Genomic DNA, 12,487 nt, shown 5'->3' on the forward strand with positions numbered 1-12,487 from the left:
ACCCAGAGTTTGAAAACCGGAGACAAATTCAGAGTTCATTTAAGATTCACTGAGAGTAATGAACCATCAGGGCAATTAACCTATGGACGTAGGGAATTTGTTGAAGTATTTAAATTGAGACTAAGTATTTTTCCTAGGTTGTCCAGCCAGAAATGACTGGGTGAGGTTCTTTGGTATCGTGTTCTGTGTGAAGTCAGAATAATTCATTGCAGTCTCTTCCAGCCTTAAAATTTAAGCCTCTAAACCTCATATGCTCAAAACTTCAGGTTTTTTATTTTTGATTTTTCCTACTTGGTGTTTGGGGAAGGGGTATGGCTTATTCCTGATGGAATACAGAACATCACCTCTCTTGGGATTCTTGCCCACACACATTCCCCAGTGTTTTCCTGGGAATAATGCAGAATATGCCTCGGCATTCCAGACCCTTTGCTCCCTTGGTGTCCTGTAACGTAAGATCTCTTTTAATTTATTCCTGCTCTTTACGATTTCTCTTCCACCGTTGCATTGAGCGAAGTTGGATTGTCGGGGTTGCTGCCCTATTCCTCTTTAACTTCCAGCTGGTTATTCTGTCAGCAGCGTTTCCTGCAGGCCGTGTAATTATACCCACAGATTCTCTCCCCGGAAAATCTTTTCCGTTATTGCTGCCTCTCCAATGAGGCAGCGCGAGGTTTGTCAGGCAAGCTCTCTGATGGTAAATGCATGCTGACTGTCTGCAATTTAGGTATAATTTGCTAAATGTTCCATGCCAATTATTTTCTGCTATTCTTATTATTCAAATCATGCTTGTAGAGCCTTCTAGTTTTGGGGTTTTTCCTTGTTTCTTTTCTTGATATCCGTAATAAATGTAGCATGGACTTTACCCTACCACTTCTGCCTATTCCATCAATTCCAAGGAATCTGTTATTGCTGTTAAAGCTCTACAGTACCGTTTGGCTGATTTCTGCCTCGTCAGAGATTAGAATTGTCATATATTTGCCTCTTTTCCCCCTTTGTTTTGTATACGGTCCCTCCTCGTTCTCTTCATGAAAACCAAGTGATGGATCAACAAGGCCAAGTGCCGGGTCCTGCTCTTGGGTCACAACAACCCCGTGTGGTGCGACAGGCTTGGGGCAGAGTGGCTGGAAAGATGCCCAGCGGAAAAGGACCTGGGGGTGTTGGTCAACAGCAGCTGAGTATGAGCCAGCAGTGTGCCCAGGTGGCCAAGAAGGCCAACAGCATCCTGGCTGTACCAGGAACAGTGTGGTGAGTAGGACTGGGGAAGCGATCGTCCCCTTGTACTCGGCACTGGTGAGCCCCCACCTCGAGGGCTGTGTCCAGTTTTGGGACCCTCACCACAAAAAAGACATTGAGGTGCTGGAGCGGGTCCAGAGAAGGGCAGCGGAGCTGGTGAGGGGTCTGGAGCACGAGTCTTGTGAGGAGCGGCTGAGGGAGCTGGGGGTGTTCAGCCTGGAGAAGAGGAGGCTGAGGGGAGACCTTCTCGCTCTCTACAGCTCCCCGAAAGGAGTGTAACGAGGGGAGGTCGGTCTCTTCTCTCAAGTAATAAGTGATAGGACAAGAGGAAACGGCCTCAAGTTGTGCCAGGGGAGGTTTAGGATGGATATTAGGAAAAATTTTTACACTGAAAGGGTTGTCAAGCATTGGAACAGGCTGCCTGGGGAAGTGGTTGAGGCACCATCCCTGGGATATTTAAAAGACGGGTAGACACAGTGCTTAGAGATATGGTTTAGGGATGGTTTTTGTCAGAGTTAGGCTGATGGTTGGACTCGATGATCTGAAAGGTCCCTTCCAACCTGGGCGATTCTTTGATAATGAGGCTTTATACCTCTTATGACAACTTTCTTCCATTTCTACCTCTCTTTTTATCACCCATTTTTCCAGCTAATTTATTTTTCTCCCTAAACATGCTTCTCTCATCTACCTGTTGCTCCTAGCCTGTAAGCACAGCCTGTGTCACAGGCATTTGGCCTCCACGTTTTTTTGCCAAAATCCCCTTATTTCTCTTACTGACAGTGAGCATCTCTGGCGAGTTAATCTATTCCTCAGCGTTCTGTCTTCCAGCTCTGTCATTTCACCCAGGATTTACAGAGTTGAAAACTATCAATAAAATAAGAAAGTATTTTAGTGCTGCCTGTAAAAACAAACAAGCAAACAATCCCCCCGGCCCCGCGCAGGTGATGGGCTTTTGGAACGAGCACACGATGGCTTTTCTCTGTATCTCATGTCTACGCTGCAAGTGCAACGCCTCTTCAAGGGTAGGATATCATAGCCTCTTGCTAATGCGTTGATGACCCATTTTTATTTTGTATCGTGCTATTCAAAGACAAAGGAAGGTGAGACCATCTGAGGGAGCTTTCGTGATTAATTGGTCTGTGCTACCTGTCCCAGAATGCAGGCTGAAACTGGAACGCTCCAGCTCCCAAAGCTAAATTCACAGAAAGCAGCTGGGGGTTTTTCTAATAAGCGGCAGAAACATGCACCTGCCACTTAATATGTGAATGATCTTTAAAATACCGGGTTGTTTCCACCAGATCAAAGCAACAATGGCTTTAGATACAGTCGTTTAAACCCATTTGCATCCTCTTCCCTGTTGTCTATCACAGCCGTAGAGAGGCACTCTTAGGAATGATGCATTCCCGGCATTATGTTCGTGTTTCAGCTTAAAGCCACTGGCGGTAGCTAATTTTCCATTCTTTTGCCTGTATCAGATCAGCTCTGATGCACTGTTCACTTGGCACGTTAATAATAACGGAGAATCAAACGTGCTACAGCGCTTGTGCCGTCACTGTGGTACTTGAGCAACTCGCTGTCAGGTGTGAGTTTGTTTTCCAATGTTTACGCAGGGAGAGAAGTCACATCGCCTGTATGGAAATAGGGAACAGAAGCGGACGGATACGCAAACGCTTCGATGCCCGCGTGACAAGTAACATTGAAAGCAGCAGGCCCCCTCGCAGGAGTCAAGCTAAGCATTCAGACGAGTAGTTATTTGAAAAAAATCAGAGTAGAACAACTACACTTTCAGCCCAGGCGCATGAAAATGCTTTGAACAGATGGGGAGGGGATCTCCCGAGCCGCATGCCAGCGCTTATAAAGCTCCGCAGCCGAATGGAAGAATATCTCACTTAGAATAATGCTTAAAGGGAGACGGGACAAGAGGAGACACAGCCACAGCCAGGGAATAATTAACTGGGCCCTTTGAAATCTTTAAAAACACAGTTAGTAATTTGGTTGGAAAAGACTTTGGAATGACTTAATCTGCCCTCAAAAGGAGACTGTTTATTGATCCTTGTTTACGTGTTTGTTTTTGGGAAGGGTGGGTAAAGTAGGGATCTTGTTGGCGCTTTTAAGATGTATAAGAGACTTTTTTTAATTTCAGTTTTTGTTCCCTATAGAAGCCTCACAGCACGTAACTTGTGGTTGTGCTCTGCTGGTGTCACAAGGCAGGGGCTTGTATTGGGTTGATTCAAGGCGCTGTAGGGAAGAACTGCGGAAAGCCCCTGGCTTTGTCCTGCTGTTGTTGCTCTTCTGCCTGGGGAAAACTCCACCTCGAGTCTCAGCCGCCTTTGGCTTTCCCACGTGCTGGGTCACCGGCTTCACCTTCTTCCAAAGTCGTGATCTGTATGAGGGAGCTGCAGTAGCTGAGCAGGCTTTCACTTTGGGTCAGATTGCCTGATTTTGCTCAGTTCTTGCCTGGCGATGGGTGGCTGTCTCAACCCTGCCTCGGAGCGATGCCGTTTACGCTGTTCAGGTTTCACGGTGCGATGAAGCAATCGATATCTGTATACAACTGCTCTCGCCGAGGATGTGAAAGTGGAGAACCTTAATTATTTAATGTTGTAGAGCGTTCCAGGGATCTAACCTGGCGGTACAAAGCCTTTTCTTACTTCGGATGTTTCTTGTGTTCAAATGGATGGAATATCCAGGAGAGCATAAGGGCTCTCCTAATTATTGACACCTCTGGCTAATTCTATTGATGGGCAAATATACCACTTCCATACGCTGCCCAGGCACCCGGTATCAACGGCAATATCGTTACAAATAGGATGTCCGCTTCAAGAGCGGCTTGTTTCTATTTAGCAGCTGTCACAGGTAGTCGCAAGTAGCTGTATTAGCTGTCACCCGTTGGACGGGCAGCAAATTTGTTTTCTAAGAAGCAGGGAGGTTTCGTTATTCTCTGTCTGGTAATTGTTCCGAACGGGAAACGTGGCATCTTGCATTTCGTATTAATGCCCCAGCAGCTTCCTGAAGGCTCCCTCCCCACCGCTGCCTGCTTGGCTCGTGGCAGCCTGGGAAGGAAGGTGTTTTAGGCATTGGGGAGGATAGACTTTATAAAGGTTGTATGTATATGACGTTATATATATATATATATAGTAGAAAAGATAAATATGTAATATATATGGCATTTAAGTAACTGCAGGCTGTTGAAAGCTGTGTTGTCGTGTACAGAAAATAGACACTTGAAATAGTGAAAAGGCTATAGCCTAATTTAAAGTCATACCATTAAGACAGAAGTGGTGACTCCAGTGAACACCGTCATGAGCACAGATCATACACAACGATGTACTTGTACGCGGGCTTCGGCTCTTGTCAGACCCTGAGGAAATCCAATCTGTTACAGCCGTTCTAGAGACTTCTGTGCCAGTGCGCATAAATTCACTTTATCTCGTGCTGATGGCTGACATTTAGCACTCTTGGGGCACTACGAATATCAAAGGTGCAGCCAATATTTGACACGTTCTCTTACAGAGCTAAGCCAACCCAAGCCCTGTCTTCTGGCACAGTACTACGACCCAGCAGCGTGGGTATTACAACCAAGGATAGCGCGTAGCTCCGTATTTCTGGGTTACCATAAAATGATCTATTACGCCCTGCAATCTACCGCCAGACAATCTGGGACAACGAGGCACATAACATCATTTTGATATTTTGAGAAACGGGGACAAAAGAATTAGAACATTCTTGTTGGCTGCCTTAAAAATTTCTTCATGACAGCGAGTAAAAATTTTACAGTAGGGAAAAATCCCTAACCTTTTCAACTGCAACTTTTTTTTAAAGAAAAAAGGCACTTTGTTGAAATCTTTAGCAGTAAATGCAGCTGTTTAAGAAATAAATTGAAAAAAGGTATTCTGAGCCTTCTAGCAATAAAGCCATATGATTGCATTTCCCTCACCGGTATAATTTACTGCCAAGACGATGTTGATGAAATTTAAATAAGATTTTAAATTGTATATAGCGATAACAGGAATTTAGTGTCTGTTTTAGTGGTGATGCATATCCCAGCTTTCTAACACAAATTTAATTATAGAACCTGAAATCACTGTTGCTGGATCTAACACATTTGTAAAACTTTATGAACAAGTACAATTCAGCTTGATTTGATAAATGACTTGATGTCCTTTGCATCAAACTTTGAATTATAGAAATAATACTTCTTGGGAATTATTTTTATTCTGCTGCTTTTGGATTTAATCCACTTTTTTGTTATTAACTTTTACCAAATGTAAAACTTTATAAGCTGCATGCAAACAAAATATTCAATGTAGACCTAAGTTGTCTTCGAAGTACGATTTAAAAAGAAACCGTTGCTTAAAAATAGCCAGAAAACTGATTCCGAGAAGTGAAAACATGTGAGGACAACAATTGTACTGTAATTGCTTCAGAGGAGTGGATCGCGCATCCCCGACCTGGGAAAGTTCATGAAACGGTGTCCCAAAATTCAGGCTTACACTGGGGAGCAAGTTCAGCTGGTGTTTACCTTGTTGACATCTGATTGTAAAGGATTGCTTGGGGCTGTCTAGCTGTCACCAGCAGAAGGAGGGAGGTGATTGTCCCCCTGTACTCAGCACTGGGGAGGCCACACCTTGAGTATTGTGTCCAGTTCTGGGCACCTCAATACGAGCGAGATCTCGAGGTGCTGGAGCGAGCGCAGAGGAGGGCAACAAAGCTGGTGAAGGGCCTGGAGAATAAATCTTATGAGGAGTGATTGAAGGAGCTGGGACTGTTTAGTTTGAGGAAGAGGAGGCTGAGGGGAGACCTCATCGCTTTCTACAACTACTTGAAAGGCCATTGTAGAGAGGTTGGTGCTGGTCTCTTCTCACAGGTAATTAGTGATAGAACAAGAGGGAATGGGTTCAAGCTGCAGCAGGGTAGGTTTAGGCTGGACATGAGGAAAAAATTCTTCACAGAAAGAGTGGTCAGACACTGGAATAGGCTGCCCAGGGAGGTGGTGGAGTCACCATCCCTGGAGGTGTTTAAGACTCGTTTAGATGTGGTGTTAGGGGATATGGTGTAAGGGGGAACTTTGTAGAGTGGGGTTGATGGTTGGACTTGATGATCCCAAGGGTCTTTTCCAACCTAAATGATTCTATGATGAAGACAAGTCCCACATAGAAACCCCAAACCTCCTTTGTCTGTTCCCAGACTGTAGTATGAGTTTGGTGGTCAATTTATTATATAAACCCTCAGTAAATGGACGCTGCCTGCTGTGAAACGCGGAGTATCCTGTGTTGATGACGAAGGAAAACACCGAGACAGAGATTATAACTAGGATGAGGCTTTATTATAACTGCAAGTTAAGTGACCTCGGTGGTGAAGGAGAATAGATGTGTGTCCCGTTCTTATCAGGTGATTAACACTGACTCTAACAACCACAGCTGGTGTGAACCAGACTCTTCCAGACCCTTAAAGGACCTGTCACCTGTACAAAATGCACGCCATAGCAAGTAAAAATTCAGTTATACTGCATTTACCTTTCTTACCGTGAACCAGAGCACCCTTTTTTCCCTGGGATTTTGAGTGAAGACCTCCACAGAAAAGCTCAGCTCATCTGCCTTTCACTGTGGGATCAAGGTAACAATGAGCTACTTTACTGCTGCCGTATTATTTGAGACCCAGCGTTGACCATCCCCATGAATTCTCTCAGTTAAAAGCTGTATCTTCCACTTGGGATAAAATAGGTTTTCAAGATGTTACCAACATAATTTATAAAGCAATATGTATAACTAAGGAAAATTTTCCAGAAAGCAAGATTAAATCGGCTAAAATGAGCCAGGGAGTATTTTTAATTGTCTGAACATTGTCATATTTTATTTGTGCAAGTACGGCAGATAATAAACTGAAAGTTATTCTGAAGATCCAACAGTGAGTATTTCGGTATCTTGTCAGATGTTTATCTATAGCATGAGTTTTAATGTGAACTGCAAGTTGTCTTTAAAATGTGATTTTAGACAGACCCGTAAAAGAGCACAAGCAAGAAACTTCCCCGGCTTTAATGGAGCAATATATGGTTGATTTGGCTCCCTGCTGATGCAGAGATATTTGCTGGGATGCAGATTCAAGCAGGGAATTGGTAGGAAAGTTGAACAGCGAGAAGCCAACGAGGGCATTAAATACCCTGAGTGTGTCGCAGTGGGCTCAGCAGAGTTTCTTCGTAGCGTATGGCAAGTCTTGGATTTTGCAAATGGAGACAGACTGCCGGTGTGTGCGTGCTTAGCGTTACCTTGTTCTCTGCTCCGCAGGTGTACATCACGCTTTGCAGGAAATTCAAGAAGACAACAATCTTAAAATAGCACAGAAAAACAAAAAGGAAAGGTGAGAAGGAACTCTTCTTTGTTCTCGTGCTCCCTGGAAATGCATGGGCCCGCAGGGGCGAATGCTGCGCGCCATCCGGAGGAATGGGCTCTTCTTGACTAAGAGTCGTGAGTAAAGTTGGTTCCGGATTTCCTTTCTTCACTACCTCCCTTGCAGATTCCAGCTGGAGATTTCAAGGGTAAGTCAATCACTTAAAATCCTTAGGCTCAATCTCAAAAGCAATGATGAGTATTTATTTTTTTTTTCTAATGGCTAAATTAGTTTTATCTTCTATATCCCTGGAATAAGTTAAAGCACACTTTCAAGCTGTTCACAACTATCTGCAATGGGTAACAAAAAAAAAAAAGATTAAGAAAAGAGTGAAAAAACACAATCAAACCAAAAAAAAGAATGTTTCTAGTCTGAAACTCAGAAAATTTAAGTAGATACCTATTTTTTTAGGTTAAGTGATGGAGCAAAATCACGTACTTTCAAAGAACATAATTTCTCTCTGGTGAATTTTCTTGCTCCTTTAATTCACAGAATAGCTCTGAAGTAGATTATTTTTTCAAGATAAGGATTATTCATGTTATGACTGACCATGAATATTCAAAATTTGAGCTATTATTTGAACGTATCTGGCCAGATACATTGTATGTAATCCCTGCTTCTTTATTGGAGAAAAACAGAGGAATTCTTTGTTCAGATATTTGCATCGACACATTTTCCCATTTGTTTTTAAGCAATATTCATACCTTTGACTTTTAAATGATTATTTTTTTTCAGAGCATTGGTTTATGAGAAGTTGATTGCTCAGATCTTTCCACAAAACACACTCCGTGACGTGACTGAGGCCAGCCTGTCTTAATTTGAAAACAACAATATTCCTGATAGATTTTTTTTCTATACTTTATGCCTAACTTTTATGAAATGTATTGTTTTATGCACATGTGGCTGTGAACCATTCGACTGTAAAAGCTGCTCAGCAAAACCACTTGTGCTGGTGTCTCGGTCCCATTGCTTCTCGAGGCAGCTCGTTACAGTGCTTACTGGTAACGGCATGACTCTTATTATTAAATATTCAGGAAATTTTTACCGAATCACTGTTTTTCAGCTGTGATCATGACATAGGTTGACCCCGAGTTGGAAATAATATTCCCCTGAAGGATTATTGCGTGTTGAACTTAGAGAGCAGGTTTGTAAATCACACAAATATGGTTGATAACTTTATAGTATCTCGTTTACCTTGTAAACTAATTCATAGAATCATTTATGTTGGAAAAGACCTTCAAGATCATCGAGTCCAACCATTAACCTAACACTGCCAAGTGCACCACTAAACCATGTCCCTAAGAATCACGACTACACGTCTTTTAAATACCTCCGGGGGTGGTGACTCAACCCCTTCTCTGGGCAACCTCTTCCAGTACCTGACAACCCTTTTGGTGAAGAAACTCGTAACACCATGCAAGACGGTAGCTGATGCATGCCTAGGTGAAAGAGAAAAACAGAAGTAAGAAGTTCAGTGCCCCATGACAATCTGGCAGAGACTTTCTGCCCACTTTAGGCCTTTCAAGATAAGGAAAACCCTAAAAAATGAAGCTTGGGCTCCATGCGTCCATGTATGTGTGTCTAGTGGTGGCTTTACAGAGGTGGAGGCTACTCTTCAGTCAGATATTATGGACATGTGGTTAGAAGAAGCAGCTGTAAGTCATTAATCTGCTCTGATTAAGTTTAATATTAGGCTACCTCACCTTCTCCAAAGGATGTGTGGAGAAAGCTACTGGGCAAGACCTGTGTGGAGCATCTCAGTGGTGCTCTCAGTACGGGCGCTCAGAGGGACTGTCGGGAGTTTCTCGCTCTGCATTTGCACGTTTGCTCTGTGTAGTTGAAATTCATAATCAGAGCTCATGATTGTGTTGGTTGCTCGTGTTTGGTATTTTTTTAATATTGATTTTCTTCTTAAATATTGAGGATTCACAGCTACTTTTTATTTCAGTAGCTGTTTCGGGGCTATTTTGTTTTTCCCAGCTGTCGAGCTGTTCCTTGTAATGCATGTCTCACTACCACAATGTCAGATTTCATGTCGAGGGAGGGAAAAACCTGATGAGGGTGACAGCCTGTTTGCTCTTCCCCAGTTAGGGACAAGGCTGCAGTTTCAGCTTGGGTGAGCTGATAAAGAGCAATGCGTGGACTCAGAAGGTGAAATGGCACTGGAAATCACCTCTCACTTCATTAGTCACACTTGGATTAATTCATACGGTGCCATCTGAATTTCCCACCCTCTCTTCAGGCAGGTGCTTGTTTTTCCTCCCTTAACGGCCATTGCCTTCAGCAGGAGGGGACGCCTTTCTGCTATCCCCTAAAACCTCTTTGATTTTGATAAGTTGACTTCCCTCTGCGTCTCCTGACATTGGCAGGGAAGAATCATAGAATCAGAGAATGGTTTGGGTTGGAAGGGACCTTAAAGATCATCCAGTGCCACCCCCTGCCCTGGGCAGGGACACCTCCCACCAGCCCAGGTTGCTCCAAGCCCCGTCCAACCTGGCCTTGAACCCCTCCAGGGATGGGGCAGCCACAGCTTCTCTGGGCAACCTGGGCCAGGGGCTCACCACCCTCACAGCCAAGAATTTCTTCCCAATATCTCATCTCAATCTCCCCTCTTTCAGTTTAAAACCATTACCCCTCATCCTATCGCAACGCTCCCTGATCCAGAGTCCCTCCTCAGCTTTTCTGTAGGCCTCCTTTAGGTACTGGAAGGCTGCTGTAAGGTCTCCGTGGAGCCTTCTCTTCTCCAGGCTGAACCCCCCCAGCTCTCTCAGCCTGTCCTCATAGCAGAGGGGCTCCAGCCCTCCCAGCATCTCCATGGCCTCCTCTGGACATGTTCCAACAGGTCTGTGTCCTTCCTGTGCTGAGGATCTTGTAGATCAGCACAATTTGCTGGTGACGGCACATCTGTCTGCCTCCTGTATTCGTACCAACGAGCGCTGGGAAAATCAAGTCTCATTTTCCGTATCCTATCAGCAAATAATAAGGCACCCCAATATTATGCAGACAGAACGACCTCAGAGCACCAGGAATTTAGATGAAAAGTCTACAGCAGAAGGCAGTTTATAAAATGCATACATTTTTTGGTACTGCAGGTTGCTCTGCATTGTAGCGATCCACCAGTGTCTACTTGATCCCTGGAGAGCAGAGTCGGGGTGGTGTACAGCCACGCTGGCTGGGCTTCGTCCAGTCCTGTGCTCACCAGGCACCAGGGAGATGCAGATATGGGGCTCGTGGTCTTCTCTGCACTCAAGAGAAGCTGTCTCTGCAGCTCTCCCTGCGGTTCTCTTGCTACAACAGGTCTAGCGGTGGGCTGAGGCACCCCAAAATGTAATTGAGCTTTTGGAGTTGCAGAGGAAAAAATACAGAATATTACTATAAGTAGCACACAGTCATTGGTGTGCTTCAAAAGGTGGAGAGGACAGCAAAGTTGTTAGAAGCTGAATAAGACCAAGCGCACTGACACAGCTTGTGCGGTTTGTTAGAAGCCAAGTAAAGACGTTGATCTCAAGCAGCTCAATGTAAAATGATCCCATGCCCAAGTTGGGACCATTTTCTTCCTTAGGTGACCGAGTGCATTCCTAAAGGGAAAGAAAGCAGTCTGCTGATCCGTTGTCAGTTCTAGTATAGCAAATATGTATAAGGGAATGATATTTTTTTTTTTTTTCAGAGAGCGATAAAAACTGTATGAGACTGCAAGGAGTTTATGTATGTTTTATGGCAGGAGCAACCATGAGAGTAAAACTACATTGTTTTCCTCTTTCGCGCTTCCTTTCTGCTTTCAGACCACGTTCCCTGTGAAGTGAAGCAAAAGGTTCTTTAGTTTCGGCAAATGTCTCTGAAAAAAATTAGCAGTAAAAAAAATCAGCAGTACAATTATGTATTTATGCAGGGGCATTAAGCAGAACGTAAACGATATAAATCAAACAGTGTTGCCAAGCAGGAGGTTATGTATGTTAATGCAGCACGTTTCCCATTCATAGCCCCTAATGAAGCGGGAAAGTCAGGGTACGATGTTTTTGATGTAATTCACTGAAGTCGAAGGCTGGGGTTTCCCAGGTCTAACTCCACTGGTGCGTTCCACCACTGATTCACGCCATCTTGTTTCCAGGACGATGGGATTCTCAGCAATGTACAGCTATGTTCTGAAAATGCTCAGTGACAAGCACATAGATGGTATAAAATGCTTTAAATGAAGTTGTGCTTGTTACATGTCATTGCCATTGTGTACGAGTGGTAGAAAAGCAAAAAGCTGGATCCCTGTGAACATGTTGGTTGTGTGTGTGTGGTTGGTTCTGGTCTTTATTAGAAACATTGCTAGGGAGGACCAACAGGTTTTTTTTTTGTTTTTTTTTTTTTTTTAAAGCAATAATAAAATTTGTCAAATGTTGGGGCCTGCCTGTCCTTCGTGCGTGTGTTGTCTGTAGGTAGATGTTGGACTGAAACAGATCTCTCAGATCAGAAAATGGAGGATGTTGCTATTAAGTGTAGCCACATTTTGAGGGCAGGTAATTTTCCGGTTCCCAGTAATTGTGGAAGGCTGGTAGGCTTCTGGTGCCTGGAAATCTTCTGCCAACGGACATTGTGGTGTTGTCTGAAGCACAGGTTGACTCCTGTCCTCCCTGAAGTTAGAGTCAATTTATTGCCTTTGAAAGTCATAGGAAAAGATAACCAAGGGTCAGAAGTGGAAGAACGTGCGATGGTGTAAAAGGGGTACTCGTTAAGAACAAGCTGCCTTCTGACTCTGGGGAAAGAAAAGAAAAAAGATGGGATTTTTGGTAAAACAGACAAACAGAAATCCCGCCAAGAATTGGCGGCACCGTTGACTCAAAGGATTTACGTTATGTAAATCGATTCCCGTGGGAGGCTATAA

The 12,487-nt window shown here is 43.9% G+C and overlaps 1 protein-coding gene across 1 annotated transcript in view; it reads left to right on the forward strand.

The window, feature by feature from the left end:
* SHANK2 (SH3 and multiple ankyrin repeat domains 2) overlaps nucleotides 1-12,487 on the forward strand; it is a 407,070-nt gene that overhangs the window by 11,587 nt on the left and 382,996 nt on the right. The window contains exon 5 of the mRNA XM_054200512.1: nucleotides 7,515-7,765. The gene's annotated coding sequence lies outside the window, so the exon portion shown is untranslated. The remainder of the gene's footprint in view (nucleotides 1-7,514; nucleotides 7,766-12,487) is intronic.

The sequence above is a fragment of the Rissa tridactyla genome, chromosome 4 (genome assembly GCF_028500815.1).
Source record: "Rissa tridactyla isolate bRisTri1 chromosome 4, bRisTri1.patW.cur.20221130, whole genome shotgun sequence".
Classification (NCBI taxonomy): domain Eukaryota; kingdom Metazoa; phylum Chordata; class Aves; order Charadriiformes; family Laridae; genus Rissa; species Rissa tridactyla.